Source organism: Prionailurus viverrinus, chromosome D1 (genome assembly GCF_022837055.1).
Source record: "Prionailurus viverrinus isolate Anna chromosome D1, UM_Priviv_1.0, whole genome shotgun sequence".
In the NCBI taxonomy this organism is placed as follows: Eukaryota; Metazoa; Chordata; class Mammalia; order Carnivora; family Felidae; genus Prionailurus; species Prionailurus viverrinus.
Window position 1 is genome coordinate 70,522,451 of NC_062570.1, and position 18,350 is coordinate 70,540,800.

At 44.9% G+C, this 18,350-nt stretch overlaps 1 protein-coding gene across 5 annotated transcripts in view; it reads left to right on the forward strand.

The window, feature by feature from the left end:
• Positions 1 to 18,350, forward strand: part of SPON1 (spondin 1) — a 260,769-nt gene that overhangs the window by 78,561 nt on the left and 163,858 nt on the right. The gene's annotated exons all lie outside the window — the stretch shown is intronic.

Genomic DNA, 18,350 nt, shown 5'->3' on the forward strand with positions numbered 1-18,350 from the left:
TTACTTGATGAACCATTTGGGGAATTCAGCCTTTTGAAACAATGCAGGTAGTTAGTACTCAATAGGCAAGAGCCAAGCCCTGTTCTAGGTGCGTTACAAATACGTATGTAGTCCTCACAGCCACCCTATGGACCAGATACTACCAGAGGAAGCCGACGCATAGGAGAGAGTAAATAACTTGCCCACCGTCACAGGGTACGTGACAGAGCTGGGATTTAAACAGAAGATCTGGGCTCCAGAGTCTGTGATCGGAACTCTACCCTCTAAGATTGGTGCTACTGGATCAAGCTCATCTCCAAAACCATTCGTTGCCAAATCTGCCTCTTCTGCCTACCGTGTGCTTCATATTCATTGCCTTATCCACAGACTCTTCTCACCACAGTATTACAGGAACCACCTAATTGCTCACTATGGTTCCTTGCCCTCCGTTCCTTCCTCTGGGATAAGTCTTGCTGTCCTCGTATACAGCTGAGTCATATCACGTACCTACCAAAGCTGAACAGGGCTCTCTATCACCTACAAGATAAAGTCCAGAATTTTAATCAGAGCGTTTAAGTCTCCCCGTGTCCTTTACCAGACTCCCTGACCAGCCTCTTCCTGCACTTCCATGAACCCCGTGCTCCAGCCATTCCCGTCTGCCCATTCTCTTGGTAACATTTATTGAGCACCTCCTGTGTGTAGGCTCGAAGGACTCAGAGGCCGTCTTTGAGCAGGTCGCAGTCCTAGGAGTGAAACACAAAACAAATCAGGTTCACAATCTTTAATCTGCAGTTTTGAAAGCCAAAAATCTCTAAACTCCCAAAGAGTTTTTTTTAACCCCCTTTAGGGCCCGAACCTGTCCTGAACTGACTTGAAGTTGTTTATAGTCTTTAAGTGTAAATATCAATGAGTTGGACATCCAGACCCTGATAGGAATGTTACAAAATATATGGAATTTGAATTGCATTGTCTTTCTGAAATCCAAAAATATTCCAAATTCTGAAATACACCTGGCCTTGGGGGTGTCGATAAGGGAGCTTTGCCCTGTCGATACAGTCTACGGTGGGAAGTTTAGTAACGCAAGTGTCACTCCAAGTGCACAGAGGAGGTAGCCCTGTGGCAGGACTGGGTTGCACATAAATGTTAAAGAGAAGCAACACATTGCTTGCCAGTGAAATAACCTATTTCCGGATCTGAGAACTTATTCAGTGTTACCCATTGCCAGAGAATAAAGTCAAAGTACCTTAGCATGGTGTCCAAGGTCCTTCGTGACTTGTTTCAGTCACCTTTACAGACTCATTTCTATGTGCTTCTCCTCTCCACAGGAGACTGAGCCTCATGGAGGGATCTATTTTACTCTTTCTGTGGCCCTAGTGCAGGAGTTGGCAAATCACAGCCTGTAGGTCAAATCCAGCCCCCTGCCTGTTTTTGTGAATAAAGATTTATTGGAACACAGCCATGTTCATCCATTTATGTATTGTTGAGGGCTGCTTTCATGCTACTGCAACAGAATTGAGAAGGTGCAACAGCCAAATATTTTTTCTCTGGCGCTTTATAGAAGTGTACTGACCCCTGCTCTAATGCATACCCCCAGTGCTAACAACTTAGTAACAGTTGATTCCTGTCCCAGGTCCTCCTAAAAGCCCAGCTGAGACAAAGGCTTTTTTTGCGGGTAGTTTATTTGGGAAGTGATCCCAAGGGGCGGGGGAGAGGGACGGTAGGGAAGGCATGATTCAGTCAAGAGTTATTAACTTGGCCATCAGTGTAGGCAACTGGTACTTGATCCCACCGGGACCTTTGTGAAGCCTCGTGACGCATGTCTCAGAACAGTGTGCCCAAGGACAGTGGGGAAAGCCACTATCCATTGGCTTCCATCTTCCATTGGTCAAGGTTGGCCCCACAAGCATTAACTCCCTCACGCACTTCTGGGTTGCGCACATGTTAGAATTAATCAGACTCCGAACACATACTGCAGCACCAGAGAAGCTCTGGGACAGGAATCAAGAGATGTACCACGCAGACGAAGTGTGCATCCTGCAATTACAGTAGGGCAGAGCTGGTCACCGCCATGACGGTCATTGGGGTCAGAGTTGGGACAGGAGGGATGTGAAGAGGCAGGCATACACAGGTGCCCGATGCATCGATTAGTGTGCCTGACAATGTGAGTAGCCTATATCCCTCACCAAGCACTGGGTGTGCAGCGTGCCTTATCTCACTTAATTCTCCTAAAAGCCTATCTCTCTTTTCTCTGTAGGGCTTTCCCATTTTGTTGATGAGAGAGCCAAGGTTTAGAGAGTTTACATCCAGAGTAATAAAGCAGTTGGGTGATGAAGGGGGGACTTAAACCCACTTCCGTGTGACACAAAACCTTTGTTGTTAACTAAACACCACTGAACTACCCTGACTGAGTTTGATCACTCTCCACCTCCCCTCTGCCTTTTGCCTCAGTTGGTCTATGAGGTCTGTGAGTGCAGAGCCCCTCCTGTAAACCAGGGGGTAGAGGATTGTCTGTTGTGGGGGGGGGGGTGGTTTGAGGCAGGGGAAAGATGTTGTTCCCAAGGGAGGAAACTAATTGCCATTTAGAAAATGGAAACAAACCCTGAGATCTGGCAAGAGGGAGGCTTATTCGTGGGAAGAGAGGCTGGGTCTTAAGGAGGAATTAGCGAACGCTCATGATACTTTGGAACTTCACAGAGCTCACCAAACCTTTTTATCTTGGAAGGAAATAACAGAGGAAACCCACATGAGATGACTGTGTATGATTTAGAGGAAGCTGGCAGCGTTAGGAGGATCTGGGGTGCAGCTTCCCCCACAGTTTTTCTGGCATTAGGTATTGAGAAGAACCACAGGCTCCTTTGTTGTGAGTCAGGGTGGCTCTCCCATGAGGCTGGCCAGGACCTCAGCCATGCCAACCGGGGGAGGAAGCAAGGAGTGGACAGAAAGGAGCTGGGAAGCCCTGAGCCTGTTGAAGTGGCTAGTTCTGGGAGAGCACTTGGAAAGACCAAGGCCATGGCTAAAAGGGCAACATGTGCTTGGCCTAGGAAGATTTAGATGCCCTGAGACCTACCATCCGACTGGTAGAATCCAGATGCCAGGAGTTCCTGCGAGGCCAGCAGTGGCGTGGTTCCAGGGGAGCAGTGCAATGCCAGCAGAGTTTCATTCAGCAGCTGGAGTCCCAGGTGCAGGATCCAGCCCCCGGGGGAGGAACTGGCATGCAGTAAATAGGAAGTGTGGGCTGCTGAGCTCGGGTGCAAGCACTGTTCCACAGAATGTGCCTACACTATGAGGGGCCCGGGGGGGTGAGAGTCCCGTCTGCCTCTGTCGTGCACCAGGGCCCAGGGCCCCACAGCAAGACCACTTCCAGTCCTTCCCCACTGATAGAGCGGCAGCTTCTGGTACGTTCCCTACCCTGGTCGTGGTGGGCTCAATGCATGGTGTTTTGACCCTGTGGACATTTTTAAAAATTAAGATTAAATTCACATAACATGAAATTAACCATTTTATTTAAAAAAAATTTTTTTAACGTTTATTTATTTTGAAGGAGAGAGAGACAGAGCATGAGTGGGGGAGGAGCAGAGAGAGAGAGAGAGAGAGACAGAATCGGAAGTGGGTTCCAGGCTCTGAGCGGTCAGCACAGAGCCCGACGTGGGGCTCGAACTCACAAACCGTGAGATCACGACCTGAGCTGAAGTCGGATGCTTAACCGACTAAGCCACCCCGGTGCCCCAACCATTTTATTTTTTTAACACTTATTTATTTATTTTGAGAGTGTGTGTGTGTGTGTAAGCAGGGGAGGGACAGAGAGAGGGAGGGAGAGAGAGAATCCCAAGCAGGCTCCTTGCTGTGAGTGCGGAGCCGGACCTAGGGCTCCATCCCATGACCCTGGGGTCATGACCTGAGCCAAAATCATGAGTCCGACAATCAACTGACTGAGCCACCCAGGCACCCCTAAAAATAACCATTTTTTTAAATTAAAGTTTTGTCTTTGTTTTTTTAATTTATTTTTATTCTGAGAGAGAGAGACAGAGACAGAGAATGAGAGAGCACCCGCAAGAGTGGAGGAGGGGCAGAGAGAGATGGAGATAGAATCCCAAGAAGGCTCTGCACAGAGAGGGACAGTACAGAGCCTGACATGGGGCTGGAACCCACGAACCATTGAGATCATGACCTGAACTGAAATCAAGGGTCAGATGCTGAACCGACAGATCCACCCAGGCGCCCCTAAAATTAAACATCTTAAAGCCACCAGTTCAGTGGCATTTAGTACACAATGTTGTGCAACCTCCACTCCTGTCTGGTTCCACAGCATTTCTACTGCTCCAGAGTAAACCCCTCACCCATTAAGCAGCTTCTCCCGATTCTCCTGCCCACAGCCCCTGGCTACCACCAATCTGCCTTTGCCGACTGATATTTCGTACAGTATGTGGCCTTTTGCGTCTGGCTTTTTCCACTGAGCGAAGTGTTTTTGAGGTTCATCCATATCGCAGCATGTATTGGCAGTTCGTTCCTTTAAATATCTGTGTAATGTCCCATTAAATGTGTCTACCCCAATTTGTTTATCCCTGTGGACATTTTTGACATGAAATAATCAAAGGATAAAAATAGAAACATTTGGGCAACAGTGAAAAAGTACACTACGGTATCACACCCGCACGTATTTAGTCTCTAGATGTCTTGCTCCACTGCTGAGCCTCACCCCATCCTTGGGAAGGACGGTGAGGACTCTGGGACAAGGGTAGAAAGGGACAAAGAAATGGTTGCATGCCTCCTTTGTCTTTCGGGATCATGAAGAAAGGGTGAAAAAGGTGAACATATTTTACCCTGTCGCCAACATGGCTTGCTTAGATCTTTTGCACCCAGTATGGGACTGCGGTGTAAGCAAGTCATGTATACCTGGGTGTTCGTTACTGGAACCGGAAGAAGCAGGGGCTGGAGCCCTCTGATGCCGCAGACAATGCTGAAGGACAAGCCAGTGTCCTTGGTGCCAGAGAAGAAGACAGTCCTCCCCCAGAGGCCCACAGCACCATCACCATTCACTTTCAACTGCCAGGTAGAGAATTGTCTCCGAATCCTTAGCCTCCCTGCAAGCCTGCTTGCCACAGACAACACTCAACCTAAAGCCGATGAAGAAATGAGATGATATGAGAAGAAAGAACGTCCCCTGCTCCTTCCACGATTGATTATTACCAGCTGATTTCAGCTCCATTTTTCCTTGGGCATTTCCCGAAGATTTCACATTTAACAGCCCCTGGAAGCCAGGAAAATAGGAGAAAAAGCTCCTTTATATCCGAGTTCTATGCTATTCATAAATGAAAATCTTGTTAATTTAGAGTTTGACAGCTGTGGTACATTTGTAAGTCCAGGGCAGCTGTCATCAGTACTCCGGCTTATTTTTCAAACAGATGTTTAATTTGACTTTAGTGCTATTGCCAATTTTGTAGGGGAAAAAGAGGGGGAAGCAGAAACAGAAATAATCATTATATTCATCATTTGGTTTCCTTTCAAAACATAAATCGGCATGATTAACGATGACATCAGAATTGCTCTAATTACAGTTTTGGGTGCAGGACTGGTTAACTCTCCTCTCCTACGTGGTCCAAGGTCCTTTTCCCCACCCCACCCCCCCAAAGTCAGAGGCTGTTTTGTGATAATTACACCCAGACTCTGAAAAAAGTCCCAGCTACCCAAAAAAGCCTTCCAGAATTCAGAAAAAAAGTGGGGAGTGGTGAATGATGGGTGACGGGGCCACAACCCCAGATGAAAGCCGCGGGGCTGAGTCTTGTCTTGCGGCCGTGGAATCAGGAAACCGGCAAGAGCAAAGAGAGCCCTCAGAATGGCAGCTAGGGTCTCCCACTCACTCTTTTCATATCTACCGTGCTTATGTGGCTCAGGCAGCTGGGTTCGTGCACGCTCACAGTGTGCAAATCGGTCTCAATGTATAAAATTAAACACATCTGTGGCTCCACGTAGAAATCTGATGAGTCAGAATGTACTTGAACAGGCCCCGCTGTTCTCGTCCACGTTGCTTGGAGGAATCTTCCTTCACACCAGCTGTGTTGCTAGGTAAACCTATTTCCCGGATCTGATTTCTCTGCCGCCGCTTTTTTGTGTTTGGCTTTCAGTGGTCTCAATTTGGCTTTGACTTACTTCGTACCTATCATGTGCTCAGTCACCGCCCTCAGCCCCTCTTTGATGATGCCTCTGTAGCGGGGACACTCTGCACAATCACACACTGCGTATCTTTTGACATTGAGAGGGAAGACACCTTGCCTTCTTCCTCAGTCAATCACCGTGACATGTGCTATGCCAAAGAAGAATCCACCGCAAGGAAAAATTTGGCAGACGTCCTGGATCCCAGCTCTGAAGTCATGGTTTGAAAGAAGAATCATCCACAGCCTCATCCAACTAGTGCTGGAAATAACAGGACGCTCTAAACAGAACCAAGATGAGGGTTCTAAGGGCCAGTCTGACTTCTCCAAGGGGAGCCCCACATCTTTTTAAATGGGAAGTTTTGTTTGCAGATTATTAATCAGGAACTAATTCTTCCTTAACTACCGATTTACCAAGCTTATGCCGTGTCAACCAACCACCCAAGAATTATGGAGAATATTTAGGGAATTGCTACATGTATCACAAACTCCTGGCTGTTGCTTGCCACCCCACCCATCTACCTAGAGCTAGACTGTGGGTCCATTCCTCAGGCAATTCTCCCCAACTTTGCTCCACGCGTGGAGCCCAATGGCTTAATACTCCACATCACAGCTAAGGCCCAGCAAGAATGGTTAATAAGATGTTGTTGAAAGCTTAGAGAGTGCCAGAAGGGAACTACAACATAGAGAAATTATATAACTTGCTTCTAGATTTTGGCTGCTCTTTGGGTCCAGAAGTCCAAGTTCATCCTTGGCTGGGGTAGCGGGGGTTCCTTCCTCCTCATGGTTGGTGAACATCAAGCTCTCTGCCTATCCTTGGTGGCCAGGGAAGACTTCCCCCACAAAAGGATGTCTTTTTACAAATCCCATGTGCCCCAAATTCTAGACCCAACTCCTCTCTGGACTGGTTTGTTCAGCATTATAGATACAAAGGTGGAGTCACAGGGGCACCTGGGTGGCTCAGTAGGTTAAGTGTCTGACTCTTCATTTCTGCTCAGGTCGTGATCTCATAGTTCCACGTTGGGCTCTGTGCTGACAGCACGGAGACTGCTTGGGATTCTCTCTCTGCCCCTCCCCCATTCATGCTTTCTCTTTCTCAAAAATAAATAAATAAACTTAAAAAAAAAAGGTGGAGTCACAGCTCAGGAGACTTGAGATCGAATTCTGGTTCCACCACTTACTAATGACATTGGGCAAATCGTTTTATTTTTTTTTTATTTTTAATTTTTTTTTAATGTTTATTTATTTTTGAGACAGAGAGAGACAGAGCATGAATGGGGGAGGGTCAGAGAGAGAGGGAGACACAGAATCTGAAACAGGCTCCAGGCTCTGAGCGGTCAGCACAGAGCCCGACGTGGGGCTCGAACTCACAGACCGTGAGATCATGACCTGAGCCAAAGTCGGACGCTTAACCGACTGAGCTACCCAGGCGCCCCTCAGCAAATCGTTTTAAACTCCCAGCGCCTCAGATACCTCTGCTTTCAAGTAGGGATAATCCTAGTACCTGCCTCATAGGATTGCTGTAAGAGTTAAAGTGTTTAGAACAGCGTCTGGTATAGAATAAGCTCCATAAACGGCTACACGATTAATTTTGTTGTTATTATTATTGTTCTACATTTGCAATAAAATGAGGAACTCACATACATGTTTCTAAGACAAAAGAAGTGGTTCCTCCCTAGAAGCGAATTCCAGTGTGGGGCACTTAGGACAAAACCTGTACAGTTTTTGAAACACGGTTTAAAGCTTTAAGCACTGTTGACTTTCAGTCTCGCTGGGTCTCCTTTCCTTTGGTTCGTTTGCCCCTTGCCAATTCCCATACAGAATATGAAGCGGTGTTAAGGAAAACATAAAACAAAACAGTCACGTTAGATTTAAAACGTCAAGACAGGGAAAATAAAAACTAAAATCTAACATCAGGACGAGAGGAAGACCAAGTGCAAATATACACGGGCTGTAATCATTCAACTCTTCCCCTAGAGTTGTAAGAGTAACCGATTGCAATGCATTCAATAAAATGGAAAACTAGAGGCTGTCTGATATAAACAAGTACATATGCTGCTTAAATGAATGAATGAACAAAGAAATACATTTGCAAAGTTTGATAAGGAACAGGATGTTTATATAACCTCAAAGCCTCTGCCCTCAAAATACTTAATAACTGCCAAGAGAAAAACAGGGGCTTCAGAGTGGAGAAGTCTGGCAGACATCAGTGATGGGACAAATCTGAATTTAAAATCATGAGCCGCCTGATGGGATGCAATGAGAAGAACACAGCATCGCTTCTATGATATTCCTGCTAAAGACGCATAACCTGAATCTAATCCTGAGGAAACATCAGACAAGTTCAACCATTTTATAGAATTACCTGACATGCAATCGTCAAAAGTTTCAAAGTCATAAAAGTCAAGGAAAGACTGAGGAACTGTTCTAGACATAAAAATCTAAGTGCAATGCTGTGATTCTAAATGAGATGTTTTGGCAATACAGGGATAACTTAAGTCAAAACTTGAACGGGGTTTGAGGATTGAATGTATTAATGTTAATTTCCTGTATCTGGTGACTGTGTGTGGTTACACAGGAGAAGAGCTTTGTTTGCAAGAAATACACAATAAAGTACTCAAGGTGATTGGATATCATTCAACCACCTGCTCACAGGTGCTTCAGAGGAAAACAAGTTCTTTGCGCTGTTCTTGTAAACTTTCTTTAAGGTTGAAATGGTTTTGAATTTAACGGACCCAGCACAAAGGCAGGGGGTGGTGGGGTAGAAGGGAAGAAAGGAAAGGTGCATTTGCATTTTCCCTTTTGTATTTTTCCCTTTCCTCCCTGGTTTCCTCCTCTCAGAAGGTTAGGCTGAGATGTAGATGAGTGCACGCTGGGCTCAGTCCAGAAGATAGGTGAGGACTTGCCAGGCCTGATCGTTGGGCTGATAAATGCGTCCGCTCCTAGATTCCTTCCAGTGGCACCATCGGTCTGTACCGGGCACCATGCCCGACACGGAGGATGCAGAGATGAGCAGGGCGTGGCCTCCTGGAAACTCGAGGTGGCAGGAACAGGCCAGTCTGTGGGTAGCAACTACATGGTGTAGAAGGGGTCGCGCTGGGAAGAGCACAGAGCTGGGGTGAGTGGGCACCCAGTCTAGTCTGGGGTGATGCAGAAGGTCCAGAGAGCACAGCTTGTGAGCTGACAGACGACAAGGCAGTAGGGGAGAGAAGGGAGCGAAACAGAGTGTGGGATTGTCCCCAGCCCAGAGAAAGCACGGAACGTTTGAGGACCTGCATTGTGGCTCCTGATGGTGGAGCAAGAAAGAGTACGGTTGGAGCGGAGGTGGCACTCAATAAATGTGACTTTTTTTTTTCCTTTACTTTTCTTCTATTTTTGATCCTTTCCTTCACCAAAACATCCCTTCTTTGAACATTCAGCTGGGTATTGCTCTAATTTTTTAATAACAGAAATAATGATAGATAAAATATGTGCTAACATACCTTCTTATGATGAAGAGAGTATTCTCCCATGTTACAGGGGGGAGACGGAGGCACAACCAGCCCAACGCCACCAGCAGAAGAGCTAGGATTTGAACCCCAGACAGCCCAACTCCACAGCCCAAGCTTTTGCTCTGCCGCGATGAATGGGTAGATTGTTCGTTAATGAGGCTGATTGCTCATGAGGATTACTTGTCTTTTATAAAGAGGCTTGTCTTTTTTTTTTTAATTTTTAGTTAAATTCCAGTTCACATACAGTGTAATATTAGTTTCAGGTGTGGAATTTAGTGATGTGTCACTTACATACAACACCCACTTCTCATCACAAGTGCCCTCCTTAATCTGCATCACCCATTTAACCCATTTCCCCCCACACCCCTGCCCACTTCCCCTCTAGCAACCATCAGTATGTCCTCCATAGTTAAGAGTCGGTTTCCTGGTTTACCTCTCTTTTTTTTCCCCCTATGTCCACCAGCTTTCTTTCTTTTTTTTTTTTTTTAATGTTTATTTTTTGAGAGAGAGAGAGAGAGAAAACAAGCAGGGGAAGGGCAGAGAGAGGGAGACAGAGAATCCCAAACAGGCTTCCTTTTGTCAGTGCAGAGCCTGGCACTGGGCTCGATCCCAGAAACTGTGGGATCATAACCTGAGCTGAAATCAAGAGTCAGGCATTTAACTGACTGAGCCACCCAGACACCCCTTATCTGTTTCATTTTCTAGAGGAGGATTGCCTTTTATATCTAGGTCCTAACTATAGGGGCGAATGGGGGAGATGCTTGGGAAGGTGGTACATCTCACCCACTCAAGTCACTCCCCTGTCCCCCTGCTCACTGCCTCCCCTGCCTGCGCTGTCAGCATCATGTGAGACCTACCATGGGTGCAGGTGAGCCTGGAGCCTGGGCTGGCCTGGGTGACGGCTGAACCCTGGGTGCCTGCAAAGCCAGGACAGCTCACACTGGAGGAAAGAAACAAAGGGTCGCATCAAAGAAGAAAGGCTGAGGGTCAGGTCCAAAGGGTCCTCAGTGAGAAAGGCAGTCATAAGGGAGAAGCAGGGCACCAAGTTGGATCATGGTGGCCAGTTCAGGATGGAAACTGTAAATAAGGCAAAGATGTAAAAGGCCCCCTTTGTATGTCTTGCTGTAGGTGGCATTGGCCTTGGCGGGAAGGGAGGTCCATGTGTCTTTCACCATCCTCTGTCTCTCACTACTCAGCAGGACTCCATTACTCATCTCGACAGACATTTAGTGAGCATTTACTATGTGCCAGACTTGTACTAGGCATGGGGAGAGAAGAAGAGAGAAGAAGCCCCAGGGACTGGCACCCGAATATTTATCTGAGAACCTGAAATGCCAGGCTGTCTTTGGAACAAGCCCTGTATTTCCAATTTTCCCTTTAGCCCCTGGAAGAAAGCCAGTGGCAAAAGGAAGTGACAGAGTTACCACCTGGGGGCAGGGAGAGTGCTGGAGGGAAGAGCAAGCTCCCCCCTGCATCTGCTGTCATGGCCATTTCTAAAAATGGCCTAATTCCACTCTCTGTGGCCATCACTACAGGTAGATTCTATTGCTAATCACATTTTTTAAGATGGCTCGTGACTGATTGCCAACGTTGCATTAGCCCAACTTTGCAGGTGGGCTCTGGGGTCAGTCAGATCAAGGTTTGAGTCCTGGCTCTACTGGGTCTGAGCCTGTTTTCCTCCCTATAAAGTGGAGATAAGAAGCTAAGGCACAGGAAGTGTCCCTTTGTATTTTTTAAGTAGTTTACGGTTTACAGAGCACCTTCTCCATACTCTGGCAAAGTTGACATCATAAAATTAAGGCTCAGGGGGCACCTGGTTGCCTCAGTCAGTTAAGCATTCAACTTCGGCTCAGGTCATGATCTCACAGTTCACGGGTTCAAGCCTGCTTCAGATTCTTTGTCTCCCTTTCTCTCTGCCCCACTCCTGCTCATGCTTTGTCTCTCTCTGTCTCTCAAAAATAAGTAAACATTAAAAAACAAATTTTAAAAAAGATTAAGGCTCAGAGAGGTACTGTGATTTGAACTGGATCACACAGACCCTGAGTGTACAAGTCAGATAGGAACCTGGTCTCAACTTTTAAAACAGAAAGGATTTGCTGTGCTTTTGCACATTTTTTTTTATGAGGATCAAAATCACTGTTTCACACTGGGGACACCTATATAGACTCTCTTTGCCAGTAGTTTTAGTTCAGGGTTTTCTTATTGCATGGGAGTTGGGAGGGCCCAGTGAAGAAAGCTGTGGTTTGTGGAGTCAGCCTCATTGGGTTCCTAATCCCAGCTCACTGATTAAGAGTTATATATGGCACAGAAACAGACATTCAAATCGATGGAACAGAATAGAGAACCCAGAAATGGACCCACAAATGTATGGCCAACTAATCTTTGACAAAGCAGGAAAGAATATCCAATGGAATAAAGACAGTCTCTTCAGCAAGTGGTGCTGGGAAAACTGGACAGCGACATGCAGAAGAATGAACCTGGACCATTGTCTTATACCATACAAAAAAATTAACTCAAAATGGATGTAAGACCTAAATGTAAGACAGGAAGCCATCAAAATCCTCGAGAAGAAAGCAGGCAGAAATCACTTTGATCCTGGCCACAGCAACTTCTTACTCAACACGTCTCCAGAGGCAAGGGAAACAAAAGCAAAAATGAAATACTGGGACCTCATCAAAATAAAAAGTTTCTGCACAGCGAAGGAAACAATCAGCAAAACTAAAAGGCAACTGAAGGAATGGGAGAAGATATTTGCAAATGACATATCAGATAAAGGGTTAGTATCTAAAATCTATAAAGAACTTACCAAACTCAACAACCAGAAAACAAATAATCCAGTGAAGAAATGGGCAAAAGGCATGAATAGACACTTCTTCAAAGAAGACGTCCAGATGACCAACCGACACATGCAAAAATGCTCAACTTCACTCATCATCAGGGAAATACAAATCAAAACCACAATGAGATACCACCTTACACCTGTCAGAATGGCTAACATTCTGTCTAACATTAACAACTCAGGCAACAACAGATGTTGGCAAGGATGAGGAGAAAGAGAGTCTCTTTTGCACTGCTGGTGGGAATGCAAACTGGTGCAGCCATTCTAGAAAACAGGATGGAGTTTCCTCAAAAAATTAAAAATAGAACTACTCTATGAGCCAGAAATTTCACTACTAGGTATTTACCCAAGGGATACAGGTATGCTGTTTTGAAGGGGCACATGCACCCCAATGTTTATAGCAGCACTATCAACAATAGCCAAAGTCTGGGAAGAGCCCAAATGTCCATCCATGGATGAACAGGTAAAGAAGATGTGGCATATATATACAGTGGAGTATTACTTGGCAATCCAAAAGAATGAAAGCTTGCCATTTGCAGCTATGTGGATGGAACTGGAGGGTATTGTGCTAAGTGAACTTAGAGAAAGACAAATATCATATGACGTCACTCATATGAGGGCTTTAAGATACAAAACAGATGAACACAAGGGAAGGGAAGCAAATATAATATAAAAACGGGGGGGGACAAAATACAAGAGACTCTTAAATATGGAGAACAAACAGGGTTAGTGGAGGGGTTGTGGGAGGGGGGATGGGCTAAATGCGTAAGGGGCACTAAGGAGTCTACTCCTGAAATCATTGTTGCACTATATGCTAACTAACTTGGATGCAAATTTTAAAAATAAAATAATTTTTTAAAAAAGAGTTATATAAACTTGGCCAAGATACTTGGTCCCTCTGTGCCTAGGCTTCTTTCATCTGGAGAAATCATGATGGCAGGTACCTCATAGATGGGAGAATTATGCCAGTGATTTTCAGCCTTGGCTGCACATTAGAATCACCTGAGCAGCTTTTTAAAATCACCAGGATTCTGGCACCAGCCCTGGAAATCCTGATCTCCTTCTTCTAGGGTGGAATCAGGATGTCAGTAGTTTTTGGAAGCTCTTCCAAATGATTTTAATTTTTTGTCTTTTAAGAGAGAGGGAGGGAGTGCACACGCATGTGTGCAAACAGGGAAGGGGCAGAAAGAGAGGGAGAGAGAACCCCAAGGAGGCTCCACACTCAGTGCAGAGCCCCAACGTGGGGCTCAATCCCCTGACCTTGAGATAATGACCTGAGCCAAAGTCAGAAGTTGGACACGCAACCAACTGAGTCACCCAGGTGCCCCTCCTCCAAATGATTTTAATGAGTAGCCAAGGCTGATGTTAACCAGAAAACCACAGGCTCAAAATGGTGTCACTTAGGTTAAAGCTTCAAGTCAATAAACCAAGAGTTAATACCTAACCTAACTGCAGTTTCAACCCCCAAAGAATATAACTTTTAGCCAGTCAGTCAGGAATTTTCTGGTCAGTACCAATATGGTAATCAGTCCCACGGGTGCTTTTTATCCCCCAAAGGAAGATAAAGTAATTCATCTACTAAAACCTTTTCTCCCCAAATGAAGGTGACCTCACCTGAAATAATTCTTTTTTTTTTCTTTTTCTGTTTATGACTTCCTTATCCTTCCCTTGAAAATATTTTTCTTTCTGTAGCTTTTTGGAGCTCCCCTCTACTTGGAAGACAGGATACGGCCCATTTCGTGAATCAATTAGTAAAGCCAGATCTCTACATTTTACTCAGTTGAATTTTTGTTATTTAACACTGAGAGCCCTTCAAGTGTATAAAATGCTTACTACAGAGTGTCTGGCACACAGTAAGCACTCACGAGATGTTAGTTGTTACACAAGCTGATGACAAGGTCAAGGCCTGCGGGCTAACACTGGTAGGTACCAAGATGAGCAAGAGAAAGCCCCTGCTTTGTAAGGGTTAATTAACTCTCCGGTTGGGTAGAAAAGGCATAAATACATGATAAGTTAAATAGCAACATGAGGTTTAAAGTTGACAGAAGAAAGGAAGATTTGGCCGAGGTGTTTTTCATACTGGTTTATTTCATTAATGCTCAACAAGATCCCTCACAGAGTAGATATTGACCCAAAGGTATAGGATAGGAAATTCAGACATAAGCTGTAAATCATCTACTACACACCGAAGAGGTAGATCCAGGATCAAACCTGACTAGAAAGGTCTTTCTGTTACACCATGTCTTTGTCATGCTGATTTCATGCTATAAAGCAAAGTAATGAACTAGTTGGGATTAGAACTGAGAAGGTTTAAATCTCAGTCCTCATGTATGTTTGTATGTATGTGTGTATGTATGTATGTATGTATATGCCTGTCTGCTGTTCTATTTATCATTCTTTCCATTTGTCTTTCCTTCCTTCTATCCATCCATTCATTCATCCATCCAGTTTTGTAACCCAACATGGCCATAAAATAAGATTTTTAGAATAGTCAAATATTTTGGCTCATAGGCCAAACTTTTGGGTAAATTTTAATTAATTATTCATTTTCCTACATAAAGTTTAAAAAATTATCATTAAACTTCACTCGCAGTAAATCACAGAGGAATAGGATAGCTGAGGATATGCTTTAAAGAGGCTAATGGTATCAGAGTGTTTAATGCAGATTAACTGCCACTCCTAAACAGGAATACAAATAGAGGAAAACAAAATTAACATGATGAAATACATTCAGAGACTATTTATTCCGTTAATTGTTAAAATTTAGGCAACAGATTGCAAGAGACTTGCAGCTGCGGCTCCAAAATAGCTGGTCCTCCCCTCAGCTGCTGCTAATTAATGCGATTTTCCTAATAACAGTTTTCTGATAGCAGGGAGACAGTAGTAAGTCAAAACAACTTCATTTTTATGCTGATGAGCCCTGACAACAACAACCAAAAGAGCGCAACAGGATCCAAATGGAGATGTTCCTCACTGCAGCCTTCCGTGCAGTATTTCTCCTGCACAGCTGACCTTCAGTGCTGGAAACTTCTCACACTCATGTATCATGTCCCAGATACATGAGTGTCTGGGACAGCGTGGCAGATCACATCATCACATCAGCTATGGTTGTACTGGGTCACCATGGGATTCTGCCATGGGCTCCAGAAAGGAGCAGGAAAGTGCTCTGAACAATTATCCATGGCCTATGTCATTGACCCGTCTTCTCTTAATTTGTCTGACATTTTTTTGTTTTTTCCTCAAAAGATAATCCAAGGAGGAGGCCAGTTTGTACCATTCAATATGCAAAAGTCCTACCAGGCAGAGTTAGCAGGAAAACAGCTCTGAAGTTGCTAGCATCCCTCATGTCCAAACCATCTCTGGTTGTCTTTGGTTCATGTATGGATCCCCAATCAGTTGCAGCTAATTGATTTCCCAAAACATGTTACACAAATGATAACAATTTATTAACCAAAGAACTAGTGTGGCCTTCTTAAGGAGGGTACCAGACACATGGAAAGCCAGGATTTATTAGCTTTGTCTACTAACAAGTCAGTACGATATCTTCCAAAACTGGGCCAGTGACATTAGACCTCTGGCCATGAGGGACTGCTGGTCATCTCCAGGGCAACTTGAATGGATAAGAATCCAGTCAGCAGGAAGCTGAATTATAGATCTTCAGTACCAGCTATGTCAATCCAAAGAAATATGATGCATGTCAACGCATTTGGATGCAGTGGGGTTAAATACAGTGCAAAGCATCATTACTGGAAGATCATTACCGAACATCCTTCTAGGATAAGGATTCTGCTAGTTCATTTTCTTGAACTGTATCTTCTGATATTTATATCAGAAATATCATCGACATGGAGCCATCCAGAAAAATAGGGAAATGTACATCACAACCTGATGGCACAAACTTATCCACTTGCAAACACAAAATAAAGCACTGACCATCAGGACACAGACCCTGGAACAAGTTTGATCTTTGGGTTTACCACACTGTGAGGGTCCAGCTTTAGGGGCGTCCTCTGGAGATGATGGCCATCTTGTTTTACTCCTGTTCCCTGATAGAGATGAGGAAATTGAAGCCTTCCTCTCCCTGACTCTCTTCCTCTCTGTCTCCACTGTGACTTCTGTCCCTACTTTGTGGAGGTTCTAAGCATTTCTCAGGGACATATGCTCTCAAGCTAAACTTCCTCATCTCTCTGAGATACATAATGTATAAATGTGGTTACAGTTCCACCTTTAGGATAGATATTTTTATTGATTTTGGGGTTTTAATTGATTCTTTGCCTACTTGAGGAAAAAAAGATTTGCAGTACCTTGTTTAACATGGGTAAGAGGCTCCCTCTTAAGTCCCCCATCTCAAGAGTTAGTGAAAAATTTTTTAAATTTACCGTGTATTTTTAAAAAAAGAATTTGTCACTTGCATTCTTCTGTGCATTAAAATGAGGTCCCATCATTTCTCGTCCACATTATTTTTCAGAAAAATAGAGCTCTTGGCTGGCTTTCTTCCTTCCTTCTCTCTGCCTTGCCTTGCCTTGCCTTGCCTTGCCTTGCCTTGCCTTGCCTTGCCTTCCTTCACTTATCTCTGAAAGCATTTTCAATGAGTAAGGGTAGAAAACAGGACAAATCATGCCCAGATTTTGTGGTCTATGTGTGGTCTCATGTTGCTCTAGAGCCCTATGGGGGTCCAGTGTGACTATGTCACACTTCTGATGAGCTCATATGACATAAGAATGAGGTCAGATGCTATGAGAGTGCTGCACAGTGTTGGAAAGGAGAAACATGGGACAAATCTGGAGTGAGTCAAAAATGTAAGGCCTCTGGGTGTCTTTTTTTGAAAAGTCGACTCAAAGGATGAACAGAGTGGAAGGCACAGTGCAATCAGCAATGGTCTTTTCCATAAAGAAAGCTCTGTCCCTGGTTTAACTTCCTCCTGGCAGACATACCATCATCCTGCTGATTCCCAACATTGTGAAGGGATTTTGAATTCAACCCGAATGGTTCCTTTGGAGAACAATGGTTGCCATCAGCCAAACTGCCTGGCTTGAACAAAGCAAAGCCGACTTAACTGGCCTTTATGCAGTGGGAAACATTTCGTGACTCAGACCAGTCACTGTTTGCCGTTCACCCAGCGCTCTGGGTGGCACTGCTAATACAAAGGACTTTATACGTCTTGCCAGATCATGGACATATGGTAGACACTCAACACTACATGTTGAATATAAAAGAGTTGACTTATGGGTAAAGTCAGTATATGAAAACAAATCACATCACCACACCTTCAGTGTTTTTTGCATGAAAGACACCGAGCTCAGTGCTAGAGGGACCCACAGGGTACAGCAAGGTCCCTTCCCTGAGAAAGCTCAGAATTCAGTCAGAGGCACAAAACATAAACACACAATAACTTAAATGGTAATACAAGGTGTTCAAGTTTAGGCAAACATTGAGTGTCCAGCGCCCAAATGCCAAATGAACGAGGAAGATCAATGGTATTCTAGAAACCCAGAGGAGGTTGCTTCTGACAGTCCTGGTCAATGAGACTCTGAGGTGACAGTGAGATGGTGACAGATGAGGGGGGTGTGATTAGACAGACAGGGGGTGGGAGTGCATTCTTGGCCTATCAACTAGCATGGGCAGATGCCAGGAGGAGTCGTGTGACACACATTCTGTACCCAGTGAAAAGGCAGGGTTGAGTTCAAGCAGCTAGGAAGAGTCAGGGAGAGAGTAGGGGTGGCGGGGCATGGGGTGGCTCAGACGTCAAAGGCAGCTTGCGTCCTGGTGTTCAGGATTGTGGACATTTAGCCAAGAGTTTGGATTGTGATCTATAAATGAGAGAGGCGCCTTTGTTTAGAGAGGACCTGCTATATGCCAGACCCTGTGCTGGGGTGGAGCAGGGCAGGGCGG